General features: G+C 44.3%; 1 non-coding gene across 1 annotated transcript; it reads left to right on the plus strand.

The window, feature by feature from the left end:
- Nucleotides 1-4,104: 4,104 nt before the first annotated feature.
- trnas-gcu (transfer RNA serine (anticodon GCU)) lies at nucleotides 4,105-4,186 on the plus strand. Its single transcript has one exon. It is a non-coding gene; the product is annotated as a tRNA-Ser (tRNA).
- Nucleotides 4,187-7,015: the final 2,829 nt, after the last annotated feature.

Consider the following 7,015-nt stretch of genomic DNA (forward strand, 5'->3'; position numbering starts at 1 on the left):
TGTATGTCTTTGATGGGGTAGGAGGGGGAGTTGAAGTGTTCAGCCACGGGACGGTGAAGTTGGTGGGTGCGGGTGTCCCAGAGATGTTCTCTGAAATGATCTGCAAGAAGGTTTCCTGTCTCCCTGATGTAGAGGAGACCGCACTGGGCGCAACGGATTCAGTAGATGACATTGGTCGCTGTAAAGGTGAATTTCTAATGGATGTGGAATGATCCATTCGGGCCTTGGCTGAGGTGAGGGGAGTGGTGTGGGTGCTAGTTTCACCCTTCCTTTGGTGGCAGTTAAAGATGCCAGGAGAGGGTTGTGGGCTGGGTGGGGGGGATGTATGGACCTGAAGAGGGGGTAATTGAGGGAATGGTCTTTACGGAATGTTGGCAGGGCTGGGCAGCGAAATATATCTCTGGTGATGGTGTCTGTTTGGAGGTGGCATCAGTGACAGAATATGATGCGTTTATGCGGAGTTTGATGGGATGTAAGGTGAGCACCAGGTGGTTCTGTCCTTGTTGCGTTGAGAGGCGTGGCTTCAAGGGTGGTGGTGTGTGAAATGGAGGTGTTGAACCAGAGGGCACTGTCAACCACGTGGGAAGGCAATTTGTGATCGTGGAAGAAGGAGACCAACTGGCTCTTTCTGAGGTGTAATTGGTCATCCTGGAAACATATGTGCTGGAGGTGGAGGAATTGGGAATAAGGAATGGCGTTCTTACACGACATAGGGTTGGAGGAGATGTAGACTAGATACATGTGGGAGTCGGTGGGCTTGTAGTATATGTCTGTAATTAGTCAGTTGCCAGAGTCGGTGATGGAGAGGTCCAGGAAGGTGAGGGAATTTGCCAAGAGGATCCGGATAAATTTGAGGTCGGAGTGGAAGGTGTTGGTAAAGTTGGTGAGCAATGCAACCTCCTCGTTGGAGCACCAAGTGAACCCAAACATTCATCAATGTAGCAGAGGAACAGGTGGAGGATGGTGCCTGTGTAATTGTGAAAGATGGACAGTTCCGCGTATCTAACAAACAGGCAGGCATAGCTAGGTCGTATGTGGTGCCCATGGCTACCAGCGTCAATAGAGGAAGTGGGAGAATTGGAAAGAGAAGTTGTTGATTGTGAGGACCAGTTCAGCCAAGTGGATGAGGATGTCGGTGGAAAGGTACTATTTGGGATGGTGTGAGATTAAGAAATGGAAGGCTTGCAGACTTCTGTCATGGCAGGTGGATTTGTATAGGGACTGGATGTCCATGGTGAAGATGACGCGATGGGGGCTAGGGAAACGAAATTCTTGGAGGAGGTGAAGTGCATAGGGGTGTCACGAATGTAAGTGGGCATTTCCTGAACTGGGAAGAGAGGAGTGTGTCGATGTAGGAAGAGATGATTCGGATGGGACAGGCTCAGGATGAGGCAATAGGTCGACTGGGGCAGTCAGGTTTGTGAATCTTAGGAAGGAGGTAGAATCGGGGAGTGCGCGGTTCTCGGACAATGAGGTTGGAGGTTGTGGATGGGAGATGCCCAGAGGTGATGAGATTGTGGTTGGTCTGGGAGATGATGGTTTGGTGAGGGGAGGAGAGTTTGTGATCGTGGTCTGTAGGAGGGGGTGTCTGCGAATTGGTACCTGGCTTCAGCTTTGTTCCTCTGCCCGACTCACAAGCCTAATTCCTGATGAATGGCTTATGCCTAAATCGTCCATTCTCCTGCTCCTCGGATGTTGCCTGACCCGCTGTACTTTTCCAGTACAACACTCTCCACTCATTCATTATTACTGCCTCATTTCACACTCCCAGGTCCATGCTGTCTGTTTGATTCTAATGAGCACTGTTCTCATGGACTGCGACAAAATCTGCCAATCTGAAACAAAAACAGAAATTGCTGTAAAATCACAGGTGAGCTGGCAGCATCTGTGCAGATGAATCACAGTTAACGTTTCACATCCATTGGGTCCGTCTGTCCACAGATGCTGCCAGACGTCCTGAAATATTCCAACAACGTCTGTTTTTGTTTGATTTTCAACATCAGCAATTTTTTTGTTTTTGTTTTCTTGTTTTCTGCCAATATGATTTGGCTAAAGATTATGTTAAATGTTTTAAATATGACTGTGATGGAACGGCCAGATTCCACCAGCCGGCTCCTTTTATTTGGTTCACGTGACCAATGCCTTTCTACTTGGTCACCGCGCCCGACAGCGGCACTGCATATAAATTGACAAGACTGTGGCATTCTCTCGGATTGGTAATCAGGAGCGAGATTGATTGAAATTATTGAAAACTTAAGATAAACAGATAAAATACGGGATATAAAACGGGAAAATGAAAGGGAAAGAGAGAACGGCGAATGATAATTTTTTGACAAAACTGAAATATAATTGCTCAAGAATCAGAAAGTGCCTTCATCTGCAAACATACCATAATATGGAATGTAATTTTTTGGACAACCAATGCAAGTAGATCTTAGCAAAATCTTAGTTTAAAAGTCTTGCTGCAACTGTTTCGGTTATAATGAAGGCACACATGGAATTCAGTGCTGTAATGATCTCCTAAAATGGAAAAGGAAATCCTTGCCTTCGAGGATACGTGGGGAATGTTCACTGATTCATCAGTGTAACATGTGTAAACTGTGCAACATGAAACCAGTTCAACATCTATTTTCCCGGAATTTAACGCAGGGCACATGGGAAACGTTATCCATCTGCTGAAAAATCACCTTCGGCTCTCTCTCCACATATGTTTCTTCACGTTTTAGATACTTGCAGTATGTTTGTTGATCAAGGAGTCATTGTCCAGAAAACGTTGTTTCTCAATCCACAAACACGGGTATTTTCCCATCAACTTAGCTTTGCTCAATATCACCTTCTGTCCGTATTCCTCAACACGACGACAAATTAAAGCTGCTCCATGTGAGGCTCAGAATTGAAACTTCTGCACAGCACAGCCCACTATACTGAAACAGAGATACAGTGCACTGGTCACCTTCAGCACAGAAGCAACACATTAATGCTTACCTCCACATTCCTGGTTTTACCTTAACGTTTGGGAAACCGAGTTTCTCTGATTCCATGGCTAGTAACGGGGATTATATGATCATCTTCACCAGTGGTTCAGTCCCTGAGTGAGGAAAGTGGTGAGGTACTCATTGTAAAGATGGGTCGATTGATGAAATGTACAATTTCATCTTTTGCCTTCACTAACCCATGAGCTTTTTATTTTGTTTTGCATCTGTAGAAATCTTAAAATCTTCATCTTGAACAAACTCAATGACAGGTCTCCATTGTGTCTCTGGCATCAAATTTCAAAGTGTAAACCCCCTCTGAATCCTTCCACCTCGGTCCGCTGTTTAGGAAGTGTTCCTGTTGTGGGATATGCACATCCCCGTCTGTCACCTGCTGCTCCAAGCATGCACTCTGGCACTGCACTCATTTTCCTTCTGACACTTGCTCACTGTGTTGCTGTGATCATACAGTGACTTGGTGTCGCACGGCCCAGGAAAATGATACAGATCAAGGTTTTTGCATTGTTGCCTTCAATTGTCAGTTTAGCCTTATTTTGGATTTTGAAATTGTCTGTTCTGTACACAAGTGCGTGTCAAAAACATCTGAGCGGAAGTTAGGTGTTCCGAATAATGACATTGAGCACTATGCACTCTCCTCCAGTCTGGAAAACAATTCCTCACAGGCAATTTAAAAGACAATATACAGCAGGTGCAGGAGTAGGCCATTCTGCCCTTCGAGCCAGCACCACCATTCATTATGATCATGGCCTGAACATCCTCAATCTGTATCCTGTTCCTGCCTTATCCACATAACCCTTGATTCCACTATCCTTAAGAGCTCTATTCAACTCTTTATTGAAAGAACACCTCCTGCTGTCTCGGGTTCTTCATTCCGTTGACTTCAAATCTTCACAGAATTCAACAGACCTTGTCACATATTCATTTCCTCATTTTTGTTCAGATCACTGTGTGCATTGTCTGACAGTGGGAGTGCACTTGCCCCACAACCCAGGGGTCAGATCATAGTCTTGGAACCGTACGATGTTATTTACCATTTCACCAACACCAGGGAGAAATATCTGCTGCTCTGCATAATTTACCCAATTCAATTATTCATAAGTTCACAGCCTGTGACGAGGTGGCCAAGAGGTTAAGGCGATGGACTGCTAATCCCTTGTGCTCTGCACGCGTGGGTTCGAATCCCACTCTCGTCGCTGCCATCAATGGCATTTTCGTGTTGCTGTTTTCAGATGATCACAGCTGTCGTATTGAAACTGGAACGCTAATGGTCAGTTTATATGCATTTCCGCTATTACAAAATTTTAAAGAATGGTTTGAGCCTGTTGACTAAACTGTATTGAAATGTAGGTTGCATTGGGATAATGAAAGGGAGCGCGGTTTCCTTTTGCAAATCAAGTTGCTGTGAACGTTTTTTCGTATGTAAGACATCCAGGAAAATCAAATACCGAGAGCTGCGAAGTGCATGTTTATGCAAAGGGAATCTTAATGAACGTTTTGTCAGATGAAATCTGAAGGAGGTTGAGTAGAAGTAATTCATCCTGGTGAGAAGAGCACAGCGAGACAGCACAAAATGATGGCGATACTTCAGAGGGGCAGGGCGTGTGTGTAGGGGCACTGAGAACTGGCTGTAAATGCACAGTGGAGAATTGCCAATGTTGGTGCCGTGCATGGGCACGGAAAGACTTACACATTGGTCTCGCCCTGGCCCCTTGCTCTCGCCATTGATGAATGCTGGACATAAGGCACAGATAAACAGAAGATGTGGGAAGCAAGCTCCCTCTCGTTATGCACACACTGGATGCATCACATTGAACTATGAACAACTGGAGAAATCAGCATGTTACCTTTAGGGAGTGAAACTAAACTGTGGATCAATAACCGCAGATTCATGCAACATAAACATGAAAAATAATTTAAAATGTAGGGTGTAGGTTTGCTTGCTCAGCTGTAGATTTGATATCCAGACGTTTCATTTCTTGGCTAGATAACATCATCATCAGTGGTGACCTCCAAGTAAAGAGAATCTGTTGTCTCCTGCTTTCTATTTATATCTTTCTCCTCGATGGGGTTCCTGGGGTTTGTGGTGATGTCATTTCCTGTTCGTTTTCTGAGGGGTTGATACATGGCATCTAGATCTATGTGTTTGTTTATGGCGTTGTGGTTGGAGTGCCAGGCCTCTATGAATTTTCAGGCGTGTCTTTGATTAGCCTGTCCCAGGATAGATGTGTTGCCCCAGTAGAAATGGTGGTATTTTTAATCCGTGTGTCGGGCTACGAGGGAGAGAAAGTCGTGTCTTTTTTTGGCTAGCTGGTGTTCGTATATCCTGGTGGCTAACTTTCTTCCTGTTGTCTTACGTAGTAGTTGTGACAGTCCTTGCATGGAATTTTATAGATGACGTTGGTTTTGTCTGTGGATTGTTCTGGTTCTTTTAACTTTGTTAGTTTTTGTTTGAGAGTGTTGGTGGGTTTGTGTGCTACTAGGATTCCTAGGGGTCTTAGTAGTCTGGCTGTCATGTCTGAAACTTCTTTGATGTATGGTAAGGTGGTTATGGTTTCTGGCTGTGTTTGGTCTGCTTGTCGTGGTTTGTTCTTGAGGAATGTGTGGACTGTATTTTTTGAGTATCTGTTCTTCTCGAATACATTGTAAAGGTGGTTTTCCTCTGTTTTCCGAAGTTCGTCTGTGCTGCAGTGTCTGGTGGCTCGTTGGAATACTGTTCTGATGCAGCTTCGTTTGTGTGTGATGGGATGGTTGCTGGTGTAGTTAAGTATTTGGTCAGTGCTTGTCGGTTTTCTGTATGCACAGGTTTGTAGTTCTCCGTTGTCCTTTCTTTCTACTGTGTCATTCAGGAATGCGAGTTTGTTGTCGGTTTCTTCTTCCTTGTTGAACTTTATGCCTGTGAGAGTGTTGTTGATGATGTTAAATGTCTTTACTATCTTGTTTCGTTTTGTGATGACAAAGGTGTCATCTGCGTAGCGGACCCAGATTTTGTTTTGAATGTTTCTAGGGCTGTTTGTTCTAGTCTTTGCATTACCGCTTCTGCTCTGAATCCTGATAGCGGAGGTCCTATGGGTGGGCCATTGGGGGTTTGTTTGTAGACTATGTTGTTGAAAGTGAAGTGGGTGGTGAGGCACAGGTCCACAAGCTTCATGAGGTTTTCGTTGGTAATGTGATTGATGGTGGTTGGTGTGTGTGATGGTCTCTTCTAAAAGTGTGTTTCCTTTGCCATGTCGATGTTGATGAAGGTGAACAGTGCTATTATGTCGAATGAGACCATTGCTTCCCCTTCCTCGACTTTGGTGTTTTTGATGATTTTTAGGAATTCCTGGGTGGAGTGGATGGAGTGCTGTGAATCTTCTATGAGGTACTTCAGTCTTGAGTGTAGTTCTTTGTCCAGTCTGTAATTTGGTGCTCTGGGTAATGAGACTATGGGTCTGAGGGCGCTCCTGGTTTATGGATTTTTGGTAGTCCGGTTCGACTTAGCCAACACATTGATTCTGGGACAGTCTAAGCAAAGACATGCGACAACAATGCCATAAACAAACACATAGATCAAAAAGCCATCGATCAACCCCGCAGAATACAAACCGGAAATGACATCACCACAAACCCCAGGAACCCCATCCAGGAGAAAGATATAAATAGAAAGCAAGAGACAACAGCTTCGCTTAACTTGGAGATCGCCACTGATGATGTTACCTAGCCAGGTAATGAAATGTCTGGATTTCAAACCTACAGCTCAGCGAGCAAACCTACACCCTAAACCTCAACCTGAGCTACAAACCTTCACAAACCTTGCGATTTAAAGTGTCTTTGTACGAATATCATTAATAGACTTTTCGTTATAATACCCGTCTGGTTGAAAGAAGAAAGACATCACATTTCAAGATAGATGACAACGTTACTAATTTTGTTTTGAAATTGAGATTTATTTGATCATTTTACACAGTGAACAAGTCATTTTAAATAATGCAAACCACATTCTCTCACCTGGAATAAAAGTGTGATTTCAATATAAACATTGT

This window comes from Chiloscyllium punctatum, chromosome 50 (assembly GCF_047496795.1).
Source record: "Chiloscyllium punctatum isolate Juve2018m chromosome 50, sChiPun1.3, whole genome shotgun sequence".
Taxonomy (NCBI): Eukaryota; Metazoa; Chordata; class Chondrichthyes; order Orectolobiformes; family Hemiscylliidae; genus Chiloscyllium; species Chiloscyllium punctatum.